The sequence below is a fragment of the Zonotrichia albicollis genome, chromosome 25 (assembly GCF_047830755.1).
Source record: "Zonotrichia albicollis isolate bZonAlb1 chromosome 25, bZonAlb1.hap1, whole genome shotgun sequence".
NCBI classification, from domain to species: domain Eukaryota; kingdom Metazoa; phylum Chordata; class Aves; order Passeriformes; family Passerellidae; genus Zonotrichia; species Zonotrichia albicollis.
This window is the reverse complement of record NC_133843.1, coordinates 5,057,424-5,078,443: the sequence shown is the minus strand read 5'-3', so window position 1 is coordinate 5,078,443 and position 21,020 is coordinate 5,057,424. Positions and strand designations below refer to the sequence as shown.

The 21,020-nt window shown below is 42.9% G+C and overlaps 1 protein-coding gene across 1 annotated transcript in view; it reads left to right on the top strand.

Moving 5' to 3' along the window:
* Window positions 1–15,388: 15,388 nt before the first annotated feature.
* DISP3 (dispatched RND transporter family member 3) overlaps window positions 15,389–21,020 on the top strand; it is a 39,797-nt gene continuing 34,165 nt past the window's right edge. The window contains exon 1 of the mRNA XM_074558456.1: window positions 15,389–15,638. The gene's annotated coding sequence lies outside the window, so the exon portion shown is untranslated. The remainder of the gene's footprint in view (window positions 15,639–21,020) is intronic.

Sequence of the window (21,020 nt, the reverse complement as noted above, 5' to 3'; positions counted from 1 at the left end):
GAAATGTGCAGAGGAAGGAAAGTTGGTCAGGATGGTAATCCCAGAACTGGAAGCACTCAATTTAACATGCCATGGAAAAATCACTCAGAAGACCTCCAGAATAGTTAGGTGCTGTCTCTCATCTTCATTCCTAAATATATTTGTTGGCTTGACTTTTTGATATAAATTTCAATTCCCATACATTTAAAAGGGGGTATGAGCAGAGAGCCTTTGGAGACTGAATCTATCAGGCACCCACCAAACATCCTGATAGGAAGAGCTGACAGCACTGGGTGCACAAAGAGGTGAGGATGTAGTATTAACTACATGTAGATAAATAGAGACAAGCAGCCAGGCTAACAAATGACTCTGTGCTGTCTGCTTTGCTTCTATAGCTTACCTGAGACTGACTGTGGCAAGTCATTTCTTGATTTTTGCTCTCTTTGGGAAATGAGCCTGTGGTTTGGGACCAAGACATCATCACACTGACATTTAAAGGCAGCAATGAAACTGGGTATTTGCCTTTTTGTGCTTCTTCCCAAACTTGGCAACTCTTCTCAAGGGGAGAATTGCAGCAATTGCTGCAATCAACTAACAGTAGCATGGATTTCTGAAGAAGTTCATTGCAGAGGGGAGCAGCACACCTCAGCTGGAAAAATAAAGGCTAATATCTTTTTGTAAGCCCCAAATTGAATTCCTAGTTAGGTCATCTTTGTGTGTCCTAATCATGTGTGACATTAAACACTTATTCAATGAAACTCTATTCTTTGCACTAATTATTAAGCATGAAAAATTGATATCGAGCGAGGCCATTGAGCCAAGACAGTTCAATAACTACCAGGGAGGAGAGATTATTTCAATAAAATAAGTTTGCTTGAGCCAGATGGAGTTCCCAGGGTGCACTGAGACAATATGACACATGAAATTGTCCTCTGACTCGTGTGACAGCTCTAACTGTGCTATTAAAAACCCATCAATACGCTGGAGGGAGGTGGTGGACAAGGAAGGACACAATGAGGGGGACTTGAGGTTGTTTTAGACATCCTAAAATGCAGATAAATGGTGAATATAAAGGTAGCAAGGCAAGGGTGGGAGTCTTGGAGTACCTCTGTGATCCTCAGTGGCTGAAATCAAAGAAAAATGCTGTATTTTTGCAGGATTCCCACGCAGATGTTATGTGACCTGCCCCTGCCCAGTGGGACAGGCTTGTCCCCACAGTGAAATTCTAGCTGAAAGACCTGTGCAGCCCATCTCACAATTCAAGAAGAAAATGCTTTGTGTTTGCTGGAAAAGAAAAAAAGTCCCCAAATTAATAAGTTTTCCCTTCTTCTCCTCTTTTCCTCTCCCCTTAGATTTGCTTCTTTCCCTTTCATTTCTTCATCTCATTTTTAAAAAAATCCCCAAATTAAGCAGTTTTCCCTTCTTCTCCTCCTTTTCTCTCCTCTTAGATTTGTTTCTTTCCCTTTCATTTCTTCATCTCATTTCATATGCTGTGTCTTTCACCCTCTCCGTGACTAACCTGACCCTGAGAGCTCCACTTTGGAACGAGAACTTCTTGGATCCAGCTCCTCTGTGTTCTGACTTTTTCCTCTGCACTTGATGGAGCCCAAGCTTGTGCTCTCAGCCCTGGGATGCAGCTAACAGGAAGGAAATGCCATCCCCCAACAGGTTGGGTGGTACATGACATCCAATTATCCAAACGGAATATAATGTAATTTCACCCATGGGCAGTGCTGAAAGGAATGAATTTCCTCTGAGGGTGATGTATGAGGCTGCCTCTGCTATCTCTGTTTGCTGAGCCTCTTGCTTCATTCCCAGCTCCCCAGCAAATCTCCGAGGCTCAGAAAACACTGGAGCACAGCACGTTTCACAGCTGAGGAACCAAGATAAACCAGAGACACAGAGACTTGTTGTTTAAACCCCAGAACAAACAGAGGGAAATTAATGGGTCTATCTCTATCCCTCCCTTTCACTCTCCTGTTTGTCTTTTCCTTTGTTGTTTTCCCTTCTCTTTCCGTTTTCCTTTGTTCTCTTCTTTCTTTGTTTTGTGTTATGGTAAACATGATTCATGGCACAAGGGCATTCAGCTTTTCAAGCTTTGCTTTACATGAGGGGAATGGCTAAGGAAAAGGGGATTTAGCAACTTGTGTTTGACCTGTTTTTCCCCAGGGATGAGGCACTGGTCAGGAAGGGGAACAAAGCTGTGCCAAGATGGGTCAGTTAAATCTCAAATGGAAGGGCCGGTAAAGGTGCTGGGCTTGTTCCAGTCTCACATCTCACAGGTTAGTAATATATTATTAACTTAATAACTACCCTCCAGTGAGAAAGTCTGTATCATTCCTGACTAGCTCTGCTTTGGAGCAAATGTTCAAAGGTATGGAGGCATCTGCAGAAAGAGAAACACATCCAGCAAGAAGTTCAAAGTACCCAAGCAGTTTGGGTGTTTGGCTGTGAGCAGGAATAGTCACTGAGCCCTTTGGATGCTTTTGGGGTCTTCCTGCCTGAGTGCCTGCATCATTAGGGGCCAACAGCCCCCAGTAACTCTGGCATGGGTTTTAATTCTGGCAGGTGAATGCAGGAAATTGTTTGTAAACAATCAGGAGATTGTTCACCCACAGTATGGAGAGGATTCAGGAGAGCCAGGTTTGCCAGCCCTTTAGATGTTTCCTGTCACATTCACATTCTCTGAAATAATCCATTCACTCAGGATTTTTCTCCTGGGAAGCTGAGAAGCCTTAGAGAAAAGGAAAACAATTCTTACCTCATTTGTTTCTCCTATGTTGTGCTCACATGCGGAATGTGTTTGGAGATTGTTTACCCACAGGTGATTGTTCCATTGGATTCTGCTGGGAGTTGTTTTCACTCTTTGGCCAATTGGGGCCAAGCTGTGTCAGGACTCTGATTGGGGCCAACAATTCAAAAGTTTTCATTATTATCTTTTTAGCCTTCTGTAAGTATCCTTTCTGTATTCTTTAGTATAGTTTAGTATTCTTTAATATATTATAGTACCATAAAATAACAAATTAGCCTTCTGAGAACATGGAGTCAGATCCATCATTCCCTCCTGCTATGAGGCACCCCACAAATACAACAGTTTCCCTTTCCCTCTCCTGCTCTGCCTTTCTGTTGCTGTTTAAGGTAAACACACACAGATTGCTGCAGGTGTCCTTGTCCCTCTGAAATGGTGATACCTATTTGATTGCCATTTGAAAGTGCATTTGGCATGTGAATGTCTTTCCTGCTTCCTTGCTGTATCTTTGTCAGGGGTATAATTTGAGACTAATTAGTTCTCAGCTCTCAGGCCTCACAAAGGAGCATCAGCACCTGGTAGACTCTATTTGCTGAAGCCTTTATGAAATGGGAACATATTACTCTTTCATCTTATTGTACAAATAATTAGAATAACTAAGCCAAAGTCCCTTGGGATGCAGTTTGTGTTAAAAATGCATCCCTGCAGAGACTGGCAGCCAGTAGAGAGGAGCTGGAGGGGCTGAGACCCCTTGCCTGTGGACACTTCCAGCCTTTCATCTGTATCCCTGTGGACTCCAATCCTTTCTAATCCAATCCCTCTAATCCTTTGCTGTGTTTCAGAACTGTGTTTCTCTCAAAGATCAGCTAAAAACAGGAGTGATCTATAGGCTTGGAAGAGGTGAGATGGATGACAAGTGGATGGATGACAGTTTATGAATGCAGTAGAGCCTCTAATGATTCCTCCATCCTGGTGATCTGGTACATGGTGCATGCCCTCGTCTGGGGGATGTGTCCCTGTGTATTTCTGGGTCACCCCAATTGCTCTGCACCACAGAGAAGCTCACACACATGTGCTCTGGGCACTCTCTTAGCCTTGACATCTTTAAAGTCAGTGGAGTTCAACAATAAAGGTAACACCATCTCAGTAAACTGATTCTGCATATTGCAAGGTTGAATTCCATTTATTCCAGAAGGATCAAGATCTTTGAGATAGCTTCTTTTTTTTTTTGGTGACATCTTGTCACAAACAGACATGAAATGTTTCACATCTATGGGATTTCAACCAGTAGCATAATTCCCTCACACACATTCTATTGCTGTGTTGGGTGTTAATTTCCCTGCCTCTAATTTATGTGCATATTAAGGTTGAGTTACTGTTGCTGTGGGAACTATAACTTCAAGTTTTATTATTCAAAATGAAAAAAAGAGTATATTTTTATACTTTATTTTGCTTATGGATCAATGTGGTTATATTAATATAATGGCAGAAGAAAGAGAAACTTCTAAATAGAAAATGCAACATGAAATACTGCTCTGTTTATCTTCCCTTCTGTAATGGGCAAAATCACCACTATGAAGAAAAAATATAAATTATGAAGCAGACAAAAGAGAAAAAAGAAGCAACAGATAACTGAGATGTTAAATGAGGTTCTTCAGAAAGGAAATGTCTGCACTTACCGGACCCAGGTAGGATGCCTGGAAATGCCAGGGACCTTGGTGTAGAACCAGGCAGTAACTTGAGATACTGAGACTGGCAAGTCTGTGACTTAGAGTGAGCAATTCCAGTCACAGTGCTGCTTTTCAGGGCATTGTGGTGATGTAGAACAACAAAACAGACACTGCAAAGCACATGGAGGAGACCTAAAATCTGTTGACTATTGTATTTGCAGGGGTGCCCCAACAAAGGAAGGAATGATGCATCTGACTCCATGTTCTCAGAAGGCTAATTTATTACTTTATGATACTATGTTATATTAAAGAATACTATACTTAAGAATACAGAAAGGATACTTATAGAAGGCTAAAAAGATAATAATGAAAACTGGTGACTCTTTCCAGAGCCCCGACACAGCTTGGCCCTGATTGGCCAAAGAGTGAAAACAATTCACAGAAACCCAATGAAACAATCACCTGTGGGTAAACAATGTCCAAACACATTCCAAAGCAGCAAAACACAGGAGAAGCAAATGAGATAAGAATTGTTTTCCTTTTCTCTGAGACTTCTCAGCTTCCAAGGAGGAAATCCAGGGCAAAGGAATTTTTCAGAGAATGCAAATGCCACAGTTTATGGTGTTTATGGTGTCTCTCCCACTGCCCTAGGAGAGCTTGCAGGTTTGTGAATTTAAAGCAGAAAGGTTCATTCTTCACAAGAACTCAGGAGAACTGGAAAACGTTTGTGGGAGGCTGGAGTAGAAGGCTGCATTACACTCTCGTTTTCAGTGTCTCAGAATGAGGAATCTGGTTTTGGTCTCATACTGGTATTAAGTCAGAAGGAACCTGCTTCAAGTTAATGGTGTTAGATGGAGTAAATCAGGAGTAATGGGGGAGAACCAGGCTGTGTAGCACATTACACAGGGAAACACCTCCCAGCAGTGGCCAACACCACATTCTAGTCATGAGTTAATATGATGTAGGATCTAAAGTACAATCTGTGCCTACCCAGTGCCTTTCTAGCATGGCTACTTCTGATGAAGCCACAAAGTTATCTCTTTTCAATTTATCTCTAATTTTAAAAAATACAAACCCTTTTCCTTCTCACAGCATAGGGTCACTCTTCACTGGTCACACCACATACTGTGATTTAATTTGTTATTGATTTTTACTGAGGTGGCGTTCATAACAGAAATGGAGCAACCCAAAGCACTAATCACTAATGAAAATTGTGACCAGCTTCTTACCAGCCTGCAAAGATGATGATTAAAAATGACTGGAAAGGAAAAATCAATCAGGGCCCTTCAGAAAGTTGTTTGTGAGGGGGCCTGATTGATGTACAGAAACAAAAAGCAAAGATTAGTAATACTAAAACCAGATTATTTCAAAAGCTTCAGATGATCTTCTTTGTGACAGAAATAGCTTGCTTTCCTGAGCACAGAACAGGGGTTTATTTCCTCAGCAGTGGTGGCTGAGGAGGAGCCACAATAATGTGAGTTTCTAACATTGTTTTGCATTCCAAAGTTCACAAAAGTCTTAACAGCCTTTGGGACAATAAATCTAGAGAGCAGGTTATGGATTTAACATTTTAGTTCACTGTTGTATTTTCTGAAAAATTCCTTTGCCAGGATTTCTCTCCTGGGAAGCTGAGAAGCCTCAGAGAAAAATGTAAACAAGAATTGTCTGATTTGCTTCTCCTGTGTTTTGCTGCTCTGGAATGTGGTAGGTGATTGTTTCATTGGTTGCATGTGAATTGTTTTTAATTATTGGCAAATTATGGGCCAGCTGTGTTGGACTCTCTGAGGAGAGATTCAGGAGTTTTTCATTATTATCTTTCCAGCTTTCTGTCTCTATCCTTTCATAATATAATATAATATAATATAATATAATATAATATAATATAATATAATATAATATAATATAATATAATATAATATAATATAATATAATATAATATATAGTATATGTAGTGTATACTATATATATTATATACACTATATAATATAAAATATACTATATACTATATAGTATATTATATATACTATATACTATATTATATATTATATATTATATATACTATATTATATATTATATATTATATATTTGCCTTCTAAGAACACAGAATCAGATTCAGTCATTTCCCTTTCATCCTGGGGACCCCAAAAAGACCACATTTAGATCCCAGATGGCTGCTGCAGGAGAGATATTACCTCTGGTGCATCAGTGGATTCCTGAGAAATGCAGGTCCCTGCCTGGCTGGGCTCTGATCCTGCTGGGCTGAAGGCACTCAGAAAAATTCATGCAGCTCCATGCACTCATCCCAGCACCAGCTGCAATTCCTGTTGGGACAGGAGCACGGTTTCAGTGATGAATTCACAGTGCTGCTATTTTCTGAGATCATAGCACTTGGATATTGGTAGGTGTAACCTCAGCAAAACCTTGGGAGGCAGTGAAGGATCACCACACACAGGGGCATTAAGTGACACACCTGGTGAGAGGAATAGTGGATTTGTCATTACAAACCAGCTGTGGGTCTGCTGGTAGATAAAACCAGCACTGGGAGATAAAAGAAACAATGGGAAGGATTTCACTGATTGATGAATGGAAAAAGATATTTGCTTTTACAAATAAACTTTAGGTTTGCTGATAAATGAAATTAGACGTTGAGAGATGAAAGAAACAATGGGGAAGAAAAACCTCCACATTTCATAAGAATTAAAAATTAAAAGGGAGGGTTATACATTAGAGGGAAATCTTTGGGGTCAGGTATTCTGGGAGTCTGAACCTCTCAAGTACCTCAGCCAGTGGGGAAAGAGAGAAGGGAAATGGGGCTGGGAAATTGGGATAAAAGGGAGTCTGGGTCCTCCAAAAATTGGAGACACCCCAGGGGAATGCCCCATGGCCTCTCCCTTTATTGGAATAAAGCCAAAGGACTCCTCTCTCTCCTTTTTGGACATAAACCTCTGGTGTTTGTGGATTAATTTTCCTGACACTGGTGCAGCCCAGTGTCTCACTGGGCCCTTACTGCCAAGGGATAAACTGGTCTAAACCCATCAGATTCACTGTCACTACAGTGACTGATCCACACCATGAGAGCATCTCGCAGATGGAGCTGGGGAGGTTGTGGACCATGAGAAATATCTCTCATTCTGCTCATCTGGATGATGGGGTCTGTAGGCTGAGCAAGGAGCTGCAGGGGAAGAAGTCCAGCAAGATCTCTGCATCTTTTCTTTGAAGGCATGAGGGAGCTTTGGGAAGGCCTTTTCTGTTCTCCCCTGTCAGATGTGCTCGTTCTGCTATTTCCATTACATCAATTATGTAAACTGCAAATATTTGATTTCAGGGAAACGTGAAAAGAAAGGAAACTACTCCTCCCTGTCTCAGAGTGGACTGGGTGTGCATCAGAGCAAAGGAGATGGGAAGAGAGCTGGGAAAGCAGCTTTTATGGCTTGTGGGTGGAATGGCATGAATATGTACGAGGCTGTAATTGGCTCCCACAGAGTAACCAAGCTGCCAGAAGACCCAGGTGTCGCAGCTAATTGTTGTAGACAATTAATAACTCAGATTCTGCTAATTCCATATCGAGCTGGGCAGCTCATTACAGGACCAGAGAGTGAAATTCCCTGCTAAAGCTGCTTGGAGATAAGGAATGTTGGGGTATCCAGGCTTAGGGGCAGAGAAGGTCCCAGCTGGGCAGTGTTGGCTCAAAACACACAGCAGGAGACAGAGAATTCTGTCAGCCTTTGGCTGAGGTCTGGGGTCACATCAGGGAGAGCTCTCACCCACTGGCTCCTCCCTGGAAACAGGAGCTGGTAATGAGCCTGTGGGTTTAGCAAAGCCTAACAAACCACATCTGGAAATATATGATCAAGTTTTAAAAGCCTTGAGTACTCACAAATTATGTTACGTGTAATGGGAGCTTCAGGTTAATGCTTAGAGGTTTAAAAAGGGGTTTAAAGGGTAGTTATAAGAAATACAGTATTTAACTTACTATATTACACTTAAGTAAAGTGCATGCCCCCCAAGCAAGAACGAGCCAGCCTGGATGGAACTGTAAGAGCCAATCAGCACCTTAACCTTCATGCAAATGAAGGATACCAAAAGAAACCAAAAGAAATCCAAAGAAATAAAAAATGGTGTAAAAGGGGGCATCCAAGTCAGTGAGAGTGTGCTGCTGGACCTTCAACATGGGGAAAATCCCTGCTTGAAGGGAAGAAGATCCAGCACTGACTTTGCAGCCTCCTCATTCCTCAGGAATTCTCCTGCTCTGCCCACTGACCCTGTTCTTAGAAGGCTAATTTATTGTTATGTTATGTTATGTTATGTTATGTTATGTTATGTTATGTTATGTTATGTTATGCTAAAACTGTACTAAAGAATTGAGAAAGAATACTTACAGAAGGTTAAAAGATAATAATAATAAAACTGGTGACTGTCCAGAGTCCTGACACAGCTGGACTGTGATTGGTCATTAAGTAAAAACAATTCACCTGTTGGATTAACAATCTCCAACCACATTTCAAAGGAGCAAAACAAAAGAAGCCATCAGATAATTATTGTTTTCATTTTTCTCTGAGGCTTCTCAGCTTCCCAGGAGAAGAAATCCTGGCAAAGGGATTTTTCCAGAAAATATGATGGTAACAGACACTTCTGTTGTACTAATTCTTATTCCCTCACCTGTCTCCTTCACACTTTTTCTCTCTTGTGAGTATTCTCCTTCCCATACCCACATATTTCCTTGCTTTCTCACTTTCTTATCTGTTCTTTTAGACAGCCTGATCATGGCAGAAGAGGTTCTGCAATACCAAATTCCTGTCTTTGGCTGCAAGGGGTTCAGTGTCCCACAGCCTGGGCTTGGATTACAAGGAAATCCTGGAAGGGATCTTGAATGCCCTACTTTGGGACAGGGTCATGTGAGCTATATTGGATTCTTACAGATATCTAAATAACAGCAATTCTTAAATATAACTGCAGGGAAAAATAGGAAATAATTATAAATAAATGAATGTAGTAGGCTGCTGATGGGCACTTTAATCTCAGGGCATATTAAAGTAAACACATCCGTGCCACCCACCGGCTCTGGCCATTCTCACTGCTTTGCCATCTGTTGCAGGATGGCTGGATGAACAAAATTTCCATAATTTGCACGATGTCCTCATGTGAAGCGCAGTGGGAAAGCTGCTGGTAGTTTCTCATCTTATTTTAGGCTTTGAAGAGACAAACCTGGACTTTTACCATAGGGAAGAGGCCAGACCACTTCCCATGCAACTCTTTTTCTTTGGAGTTTCAGAACTTGAAGAAGTTTTCCAGAATTTTGTGAAATGCTCCTCATTTTTTCCCCAGGGACGATGAATTTCCAAAACATCCCATGGACTGCAACTTCAGCAAAACAATTCTCTGCCAGCACCTGAGGCAGTCAGGGAAGCAAAACAAACAAGTAAAACCCCAAGCCACACACTGCTTGAGCTAAATGCAAATAAATCACAGAAGTATTAAGTTCAGTTCTTAATTCCTCTCTCCATCTTCCTGTCTTTCAGACTGTTTCTTACCTAAGAATATTTTATCAATCTGCCAGTTTAGCTTTATGTACTGTTTAGCTTTTTCCTGGCTGTGTATTTTCTGTCTTCTTCCATGCTTATACTTCTCACTTTACATTTATTCTAACTACACTGTGTTGGTAAATAAGGGCACACCACCAAAAGCAACTGCAAAAGATATTTCTAAAACTCCTGTCAAAAATAGGTTAGAAACTGTTGTAAAATAGGTAATAATTGTTAAGCATATACTGTTGAAAGAAAGAAATAACCAACTTAAAGAAATATCCAACCAGAAAGAAAGAATAACCAACTTAAAGAAATAACCAACTGCTGTTGGTTATTATATTGTAAAAGGGGTTGTAAAAGAGATTGGTGAGATTTCCAGAGTGGCAGTGGGTATGTGCTCACCCTTCAGTGTGTGAATAGGTTTGAGTTCTTGTCCTCCTCCTCCTTATTTTCCTTATTCTGTTCTGCCTTCCTGGAGCAGGCTTTTCTCCCACCTGATTTTCAGAAGCACTTTTTAAATGCTGCTACAAACATGCAAAATCTTCTGATTGTCTGCACTGCACGTCTGGGGGAGAAGGAGTCAAAAATGATGCTTTGCTTAAGTACATTTTAATTGCTTCAAAAAGGAATATCTAAACTCTAAATATTGCAGTTTAAACTAATGTATTTTTGTTCCAGTCAGTGCTTCTTAAAAACTTGTGTTTCCAGTGAAGAGCTGAAATGTTCTGCTGGTAATGTATAACATTTTCTAAGAAGTTTTTATGTAGATAGGAATATTTTCATATCTGGAATAAATGACAAAGTTTTGAAAGCCTTGAGTACTCACAAATTATGTTACTTGTAATGGGAGCTTCAGGTTGATGTTTAGAGGCTTAAATATTGATTTTAAAACCTACCTTTTTGTCACAGACATCTTTTACGGAAAATCCTTTCCTTAGGATTTTTCCTCTTGAGAAGCTGTGAGGCCTCAGGAACAAAATGTAAACATTGATTATCTGCTGCTGTGGAATGCAAAAGCTGGATCTTTGATTGGCCCATGTTGGTTGTTTCTAATTAATGGCCAATCGCAGTCAGCTGGCTCAGACAGAGAGTCCGAGCCACAAACCTTGTGATTCTTTCCTATTCTATTCTTAGCCAGCCTTCTGAGGAAATCCTTTCTTCTATTCTTTTAGTGTAGTTTTAATGTAATATATATCATAAAATAATAAATCAAGCCTTCTGAACCATGGAGTCAGATCCTCATCTCTTCCCCAGTCCAAGAACCCCTGTGAACACGGTCACAGTCCCTGGCCTGCATCCACTGTACATCCCTGGCACAGAGGCAGCTCTGCAAATCTCACATTCATTACAATACAATCAAGCTTTGCTCCATGAGTTTGGTTTTTTTGGGGTTTTTTTTTCACAATGTCTCTCAAAAACCCAAGACTGATTTGCATTTATAAAAAACACCAGTTACAGCTCAGGAAAATGCTATTCAGTACCTCTGGGAGCACAGGGATAATCTCTCAGTTTTTCCCTCCCAGGTTTTTTTGCCTGAAATATATTTTTTGTCCTAATAGCACAATACTTATTGCTAATGTTTGTGTTGTGAATATTCATCACATCCTGGGGCTGCAAGGCTCCAGAGCACAGGAGGCACTGCTGTCCCCATGCTCCTATAATCCACAGACACAGGGCAGAGGCAGAAGAAGGCTGAGGGTTGTTTGGCAAGGGTGTGAGCTGTGGGATGCTAATGCAGCCTGGAAGCCTTTGGGGAACGCTGGTGAAACTCCATTAAATAGAGCACTGGAGGCCTTTTCAGCAAATAACTTCCATAAAACCATTAGCTTCTCCTAATTGCAAGGAAAAAGCTCCACACACAGCAGGGGTTTAGGACACACTGGTGCTCTTTACATGTTTCTTTCCCTATGGCAATCTGCAGAAGGACCTCTTTCCCAGCAAGATTCAGAACTGGGGATACTCTTCCCACCTCCAAAATTGTAGTGTTTTACCTGTCAGCAGTGGTGATTTAGGTTTCCACATGTGAATTTATGCAAAAGAGCCCTGCTGCCATGCATGCCCAAGCAGAGGCAGCCACTTGGATCTGGATTTTTTGTCTGGAAAAGGCCCTTGGGACTGGGATTTATTTGTGGGAATCCCAGCAGCCCCTTCATATCCACCTCTGTTGGGTTTATCCCCTTGGCCAAATGTCTCTTTCCTGAGAGAGGCAAAGGCACTGCCAGGATGATTTTTACATGGATTGCAGTCAGAATTTGATTTTTTTCCTTGCTTTTCTGCGCTTGTCCACAAGACCTGAGGTTTCATCAACGTTTTAACAGTGGCTGATTTGCCAAACTGGTGCAAGTTGGATTTTATTTTTCTTAGATCAGTACATTAAACCATTACCCCAATAGCTTTGAGATTGCACCTAAAGCTTTGTATGGCACCTTCTAACGCCACCTAGTTTTGGTTTCTAAAGCCAATGGATAGAAATTGAGAAAATAAACAAAATCCCAGCAGCAGCCCCTTCATATCCACCTGCATGAGCTGCAGCTGCTGGCAGGGCTGGGATGTGTTTTCCTTCTCCTGATGTGGCTGGAGGCTCCTGAGCTCACTGCTGTTCTCATGGTGCCATCTGGCTCTCACTAAATATATGAGAAATGTTATCCAATAAAAGAGGGGGCTGGCTGGCTGTGTGCCTTCACCTCTGCTTTTGCTGGGGGAAGTGATTGTTTCTGCATCTGGGAAATGTTTAACAGAATCTTTGAGAACTAATGTTGCTTGAATAAGAAATAATAGGGTGGCAATTAGAATTCAGGCCAGAATCAGTGGTAGCTAGAAGATATTTTACTTGGTCAGGTCAGGACTGAGGTTTATAAAAATACACAACACATAGAAATATATAGTAATATGGCTTTGTTAGTTTTATGGGCACTGTTCACTTCAGGTGATGCATCAGAAAGAGCTTTTGACACAGCCCCCTTGGAGACAGACTCAGGTGATGGATTTGTTTTATATTGTGCTGCTTTCTATTTCTTATTGACCTAACAAATCTGTCTGAAAATAGATATTTTCCCTAAGCACCATCAACACTCAAATAAGTGAGAATATAGGGCAAAACAAGCTTAGGCTTCATTACCTCTGTAATGTAGCCTGATTAAGGGCCATTGCTATTGGGTAGTTGTTCAGCAATTTACTAACATAATCCTGCTCTTGCAGGAGTCCATGTTACAGTAATATTCCAGTAAACAGGCCAAGGATATGGAGACTACTGTTCTCTCTGCCTCCAAAGCCAGAAAAGCACAAAATAAATAAATGCAAAACCACTGGACCCAGCACAGTAGTTAGAGACCATCTGTCAACACTGTGCAAAGCCCCTGTACTCAGAGATGTCTTTATCATATAGATGGTGTGAGAAATAGTTATTTTTTATAATTTTAGAAAGGTTTATTAAACCTTATAAAAAATACAACAACTGAATAGAGAAAAGGTTATGGCGCAGGGAGCAAAGGATTTTCTCCACCATGTGCTCACCCACACAATCGAGGTTTTACCTTGTAACCCTTTAACCCTCCCAAAGTTCTGTCCAAAGTTCTGTTCTGATCCCTTCTTTGCTGTCTAATGGTGGAGATCTCTTCCTCAAATCCTGACTGGAGGTCAGTGTTCCACAGTGACAAGCCAGCCCTCCCAGATGTCCCAACCCCAGCTGTCTCTTGATAACAACATGAGAGGGTAAAACATAACTATAAATCTACAACACTTTTCTTAACCTATATACATGATATTTGTCTGTTAATTGTGAGAGTCAATCATAGCATTACTCATCTGTCACAATGGGAGTCCATCTCCTGAAAGCCAAGGCAAGGGCAGAGCAAGCTGGATGACCAGCTGTGCAGAATGCCTGGCTCCATGAGAATGAATGTATAAAAGATTCTCTCTACCACCTTAATTAATAAGTCTTGCTGGCTCACATTTAATGATTTCTACTTAATTCAGGGATTGTTGCTGCAGATTTCTGTCACTTAACACACATAGCTATCTCCTATATAGAGCACTTATCTAGCAGTGATGGCACCAGTGAATACTCCTAAGTTCTTCCCAAAGCCCTGGCTCTAAGATGGGCTGGACCTGCAGCACCAACCTGATGAAAACGAGATCAGGCTACTGGTACTAAAGTGATTTCAGCATTTATTATAATAAAAAGAAAGGCTTAAAGCAAGGGGTACTGAAGTGATTTCAGCATTTATTATAATAAAAAGAAAGGCTTAAAGCAAAGGGTACTGAAGTGATTTCAGCATTTATTATAATAAAAGAAAGGCCTAAAGCAAGAGGGCCCGGGCTGGGCAGGAGCTGCAGTGCCGGCACTGGGGCTCCTTCAGCAGTGATGTGCCCGATGTCCCAGGGAACAGCACAGCTTCCCTGGGTCAGGAGCCCCTTTTTATCCTGTTTTGTGTCCCTCTGGATTGGTTTCTGTTTGGATCCTTCATTTGCATGAAGGTTTAAGGTGCTTGATTGGCCATTACAGTTCTGTCCAGGCTGGCTCGTGGTGCACTTTACTGAGGTGTGTTCTCACAGAATCACAGAATAATGAGGTTGGAAGAGACCTCTAAGATCATCGAGTCCAACCTGTGCCCTAAAACCTCAACCAGACTATAGCACCAAGTGCCAAGTCCAGGCTTTTTAAGCACATCCAGAGATGGTGGTTCTACCCCTCCCTGGGAAGAGCATTCCAGTACTTTATTATTCTTTTGGTGAAAAATTTTTTCCTAATATCCAACCTGTGCCTTCCGTGATGTAGCTTGAGCCTGTGTCCTCTATGGTACATGGAGTACCGGATTTCTTAAAACTACCCTTTTAACCTCTTTTACAACATAACAACCAAACTAACAGTACATGCTTAACGATCAACTATTTTACAACAGTTTCTAACCTATTTTAACAGGCCAAGTGCTGCAAAAGTTTCTGGTAGTTTCTGTCCCAAGACGGGCCCGGTCTCGGGGTGGGGGCAGAGCCGGACTGCAGAGGGGACTCCCATCCCCATGCTGGAGTCACAGGAGGGATCAGCATCCCTCTCCAAAGGGCAGCCTGCAAATTCAGGGCTCCCTCTGCGGGCGGACGGGCAGGGCAGTCCCGGTGGTCCCGCATCCCGGAGGGGACACAGGGACCCGCATCCCGGGGGGGACACGGGCACTCACATCTCCCCCGTTACCTGCCCTGTCCGCTGAGCAGTTCCACAGGGCGGGCTGGCACCGGGGCACGTTCCTGAGCGCCGGTCCGCCCTGCCCGGCGGTCCCGGGCCCTGCGGTGCGGCTGCACTCCGCACCGGGGCTGCGTGTCCGTCCGGCACCGCCGCACCGGGGGCCGCGCACGGGGCACGGTTTATATGGTTGATATGGTTAATATGCTTGATATGGTTTGTATGGTGTATATGGTTGAAATGGGTTATATGATTGATATGGTTGCTTTGGTTTATATCCGCGGTTTGTAGTGCGGCCACAGCGCCGCCCGCAGCCCGGCGGGGCGGCGGCAGCCCCGCAGCTCCGCACAGCACCGCACCGCACGGCTCGGCTCGGCTCGGCACACGGCAGGCACTGCCGGCCGCCCTTCCGCCCGCCCGCCCTTCCGCCCACGGCGGCCGCGGCGTCCCAAGGAGCGGCGGCGGGGCCGGGTCGGGGCTGCGGGACCGGCGCCGCCGCTGCAGCGATCATCGGCGGAGCGGAGCCCGGAGGGGCCGAGGTGAGCGATGCGTTCCGCGGTTCCGCGGCCCCGCGGGTCTGCGAGGTTCTGGGAGTCCGGGAGCTCAGCCCGTCTGTCGTGATGCTCTGTCCGCCGGCGGCTCTCAGCGTTCGGTTCTGCTCGGGGGGCTTGGACTGGGGTATCGGTCGGGCTCCCCGGTCCCGCAATGCTTAAAGACAGCCGCTTGCAATCGTGCCTATTTTTTTTTTTTTTGGTGTTGTGTGTCTATGTTTTTTTTATTTTATTTTATTTTTTTTTTACTCTCTGTCTCTCCCATTCCCCTTTCCCTTTTTTCTTCCCCTTTCCCTTTTTTCTTCCCCTTTCCCCTTTTTTCTAACCCCCTGGGAATCCAGCAGCTAAACCCCCCTCAGCTGTGTGTTTAGCCAACTCTCGCTGGAAGCTGTGGATAGTTCATGAATATGCACAGGGAGATCGTTTCCCGGGAGGATGCCTCTATAACGAGCTGATTGAGCTGCGCCTGCAGCCGGGCTGCTCTCCTGGGGAAAAAGTTGGGTGCCAGAACTGAGCAGCTTTGTGTCCCTGGCTTCACGGACGCTTGGCAGAGTCACTGGGGTATTGGCTGTACCCAGGCATGTTAGCAGGTCCAGCCAGGCAGGATCTTCATCTGCTCAGTGCCCAAAAGATATAAAGAGCATCATGTAACTAGTACATGTAAGGGAACCTTCCTGTTTTATACCAGCTTGTGTAGAAATGGACTTTTCCCGTCTAAAAACACTGCACCACTTAATAAGGACATTTCATTGCTTAGCAACAGTCCCAACTTAGCTTGGTCCTTACGGCTCTTGCCATTCAGGTGGTCTCCAAAGATGTGCCAGTAAAGCAGCCGCTGTCCTGGAGGAAAGAATCTCTTCTGTTTATTCCTTGGTGATATGATAAGCCAAACGAGCAGGGGTCTCGCTATTGCCCAAGTATTTAAGAGCCCTTGAGAGACTGGGAGCTGAGTGAAACTGAAAAATTCCAGGCCAGACAAAGCTGGAAGTGGTGGTGGACCCCTCAGGCGCGTGTGGGACCTTGTTGATGCATCCTGTGTCACTGGCACCTTTGTTTTGTGCACAGGCGTAGCAGCATGCTGGTTAACAACCTTCATTTATGCAATGATTAGAATAGTATTTTGACAGCTGTGCAGAGTCTGCTGGTGTTTAATGTAACGAACAAACAAATAAGTTCCTTTAAAACCAGGCTGATATCCTCGTCTGCTGCAGCAAGACAGGCTAGCTGAGTGGGGTGAGGACTTCTGCTTTGGAAGAGCAATTCAAATGACAAACACACAGACCTTTTGCTCTCAAAGCCACATCCTGATGCACATAAAATTTGCTGCCTTAGAAACTCAGGCTCTTGAGAACAATTTCCCCATGAAAATTTGTGTAAGCTTTTGAAACTAGCTGTCTGTTCTCATCAGAACAAGTTTGCTTGGGGACAATATTTTTGTTTCCTTCTCACCAGTAACCTTGTGAAGTGTTGATAAAGATAGAATCCACAGCACCAGCTTCCTTTAATTGCTCTTTTAGACTGTGTATCTAGATGGAAACCTAGCAACACAACAACTGTATTGAAGGAAGATATTTCACTTCTTTTATCACCCTGCATGCATCTTTAGAGGTTAGACTCATCAAACTAGTCTCTTTACCCCTTGGAGCCTTATAGCTTGATTCCCTAAGCCTGGAATAAAACCGAACTGAGCTGGTGAAAAAGACAACAAAGCTGAAATGGTAATGCTTAATATGATAAAAGATCCATTCTTCCTTTCTTCCTGCTGCCCCTGTGCATACCTGCAATATTCCCATGGGGAAAATGTTCCTCTACAGAGAGAGAATGCTTGTCTAATAGGAAAATGATTTAAGGGTAAACTACCCATCTGCATTTGTGTCCCTTTCGCCTAGAGGCACAAGGGGAAAGCTGAGGGACCAAAGGCCCAGAGCAGTGTGGAGCAATGTAATATGTGAGAACTGGGCTGGCATTTGGGAAGAAGCATCAGCATCATCCAATCTCCAACTGCCCACAGTGGTCACCACTGGGATTCAGTTTCTGCAATGTACAGGGCAAATTCATCCTCAGGGGTAGGAAAAAACCCCAAACCACAACACTAAACACAAGCTGAAGTCACTTTTACTCAGTCCAGATTTCCCTCACTGGCTATAGTGTGGTGTTTTTAGCTATACTGACAAACACCCTTGTTGTAGAGCACTTACAGGGAGTCAAGGTGGCAATATCTGACTGGCTCTTTGTCATTTGGGGGCACATAAATGAGGGATTTCACACTGTTAAAATTGCTGTTAATTTTTAATGTTTGGGGGAAATGTGTTTGCTAGGTGCTAAAACTTCTTTCAATATCTAGTGTGTCCTTGGCTGTGCCTCCCAAGATCTTGTGGTTTTTTTCAGCATTAATGAATTAAACATCACAAATGCCTTTGTCACACCAACAGAAGCAGCAGTTAAGTTACAGGAAAACTCTGACCCCTTTTGTATCTGTAATTTCTGAACTGCAAATGAAGTGTTGTTGACAAGCTGTATTTTGCAGGAGTTTATGGGGTGACTGTGATGTGTGTGTATGTAATCAAATGACATGAGAGTGATAGGATGGGTGCATTTCAGTTTGGCACAGGGAGAGGGTATGCACAAGATGCTAACATTTTGCATCCAAAAAAGCCACAGCACATCTGTAATCCTCTTGTGATGCCAGTGCTCCAAGATAAGTGCAGCTTATACAAAGACTTGCCTGTTGGGTATGAGTACTTAATAAATAAGCTTGAGTGAAACTGGAGTGGGATAGAAGTTCATACCCGGGTGCATGTGGAAAATCTGGATAAGCTGTGATTTTTATTTCTGAAGTTTGAACAGGTCCCCCTGTGAGTCGCAGAGTCTCTGGGTAATGCTGCTGTGGTTTCTGTGCATGAGAAACTCTCTTCAGCACAAAATATTTAGCATACAATTGGTTTAATCCTCTAATCTTATCAAGCGCTAACATAAATGAGAGCTGAACAAATTCATTCATTCTAAAAAATCAAATCCCATTATATTTCTCAGTGTAGTGGCAAAATATTTCTCCTTTTACTTACCTGATTGGCTTATTTTTTTAATCCATTGTTTGTTTAGAGGTATCAGAGTATAAATTTGGGTTTAGTAGTGAAACTTAGAGGTAAGCTGCTCTCCCATGGTGAGAGTTTATCTGTGATTTGAGCAGCTGGAGGGGATTTCAGGATCAGAGCGAGGAGTGTGGCCTGAGGGCCTGGTTCCTGGGAGGAAGGAGTTTCCACTGAGGGGGTGCCTCTCACCTATTTGAGCACTTTTTATTGCTTTTGTGCCAGTCAGGAAGAGCAGAATATGTCTGATAAAAATGAGAACAGGTTCCTGGTACTGAAGTGATCTCAGGATTTATTATAATAAAAGAAAGGCCTAAAGCAGGAGGCCCGAGCCAGGCAGGAGCGTTCCCGCCGCTCCTTCAGCAGCGATGGCCCCGATGTCCCAGGGGAACGGCACAAATTCCCTGGCTCAGATGTCCTTTTTTATCCTGTTTTTGTCCCTTGGATTGGTTTCTTGGATTGGTTTCTGTTTGGATCTTTCATTCGCATGAAGGTTTAAGGTGCTTGATTGGCCATTACAGTTTTGTCCAGGCTGGCTTGTGGTGCACTTTACTGAGCTGTGTTCTCACAGAATCACAGAATAATGAGTCCAATCATTGAGTCCAACCCATGCCCCAACACCTCAACCAGACTCTAGTACCAAGTGCCATGTCCAGGCTTTTTATAAACACTTCCAGAGATGGAGAGTCTACCACCTCCCTGGGAAGAGCATTCCAGTGCTTTATTATTCTTTTGGTGAAAAATTTTTTCCTAATATCCAACCTATACCTTTCCTGACGTAGCTTGAGACTGTGTCCTCTATGGTACATTGAGTACTTTATTTCTTATAACTGCCCTTTTAACCCCTTTTACAGTATAACAACCAAACTAACAGTACACACTTAACGATCTATCAACTATTTTACAACAGTTTCTAACCTATTTTTAGCAATGTCCTTTGCTTTCTTCCTTTCCACACACCTCGCTGTTTGTCTCTCTTCAGAGAGGTAAGCAGTCCTCACAAGGTGTGTGTGAAAACTGTCTTTGGCTCTGTGAATGTGTTTTCAGACCTCGTGATGAAGCTGAGCAATGAAATATTAGTTTCTAGAACTTAATCTCCCCCATTCATATACAATTTTGATAACCAAACCAAATTTTAATTCTGTATCTTTTATTTTAAAAAAAGCAATCAAGCAGCACTGGGTGGCCGGGGAGTCACTGCTCCACTCATGACACACACCACTGCAAGTTCACCAGAGTATATATACTGTTTTTAAGCCTACAAAGCATTTTCCAGTGTGCTTATGTTAGTCCAAATCAGCAAATATCAATAAAGTGGGATCAGCAATTTCATAATCTTTCCAGGTGGTTGTTGGCTTCCTGTCCTTCTTGTGGCCATCTGGAGGGAGGCCTTACTGGTGTCTGCTACATGATTTTGACAAGTGCATCAAGCTTTTTATTATACTTAAGCATTCGTTGCAATATCCCTTTAGCTTTCCCACAGCTTCCTCTATTTTATTCTAAGCATCAGTCGTCTTGCTACCTCATCTCTTTATTCTAATATACTTTTTCTGTTTCAATGCTTTATTTGCCTATTCAGTCAGAAAGTTTCAAAACTGTTCTTTGTAGTTTTCCAAGGAACTAGGATCTGCTTTTGACACAGCAGATAGAAGCATTTGCTGATTCCATTGCCAGTTGACACGAATCACAAAAATGTTTTTCACACCCGTGATACTGCAGAACAGGCTGTCTCTTTAATTTAAATGATTGATTGAACACAGATTTACCTGAGTTCATTCATCTTGTTGTACCTTCACCAGGGTGAATTTTCTCTCAGTTCTGTCCTTGCCTTTGCTGAGGGCTGGATCCTGCCTCTCTCCTCTTTCAGAGCAGCGCCTCATTTCATGAATAGCTCTGCTGCCTTCTGTGAGACTGTTAAAGAGGAAGGCTGTGGTGCCTGTGACTCAGACTAATGCAAATCAATTTAAAGGACAGATTAAGTGCAGTGTGGGTATGGATTGCAGTGTCTGGCCCATCATGAATAATTCAGGAGTATGGAGGAGACAGCATAAATGCTTAATCCAGCTCTAAGTGAAGTCAGCAAAAGACTTTCTATTGACCCCCGTCCAGGATATGTTTCAGCAAAGCTTAACTACGTGTGAGTTTGTAAATTTTCCCATTGGTAGCAGTGTGCTTCAGGCGTGGGCTACAACAACTGTCAGCACTAGCACCCAGCTGAATGTTATTTATGACCTGTTATACTGTCATTGACCGTCCTCTGCAGCACCTAAGGGAAGCTTTC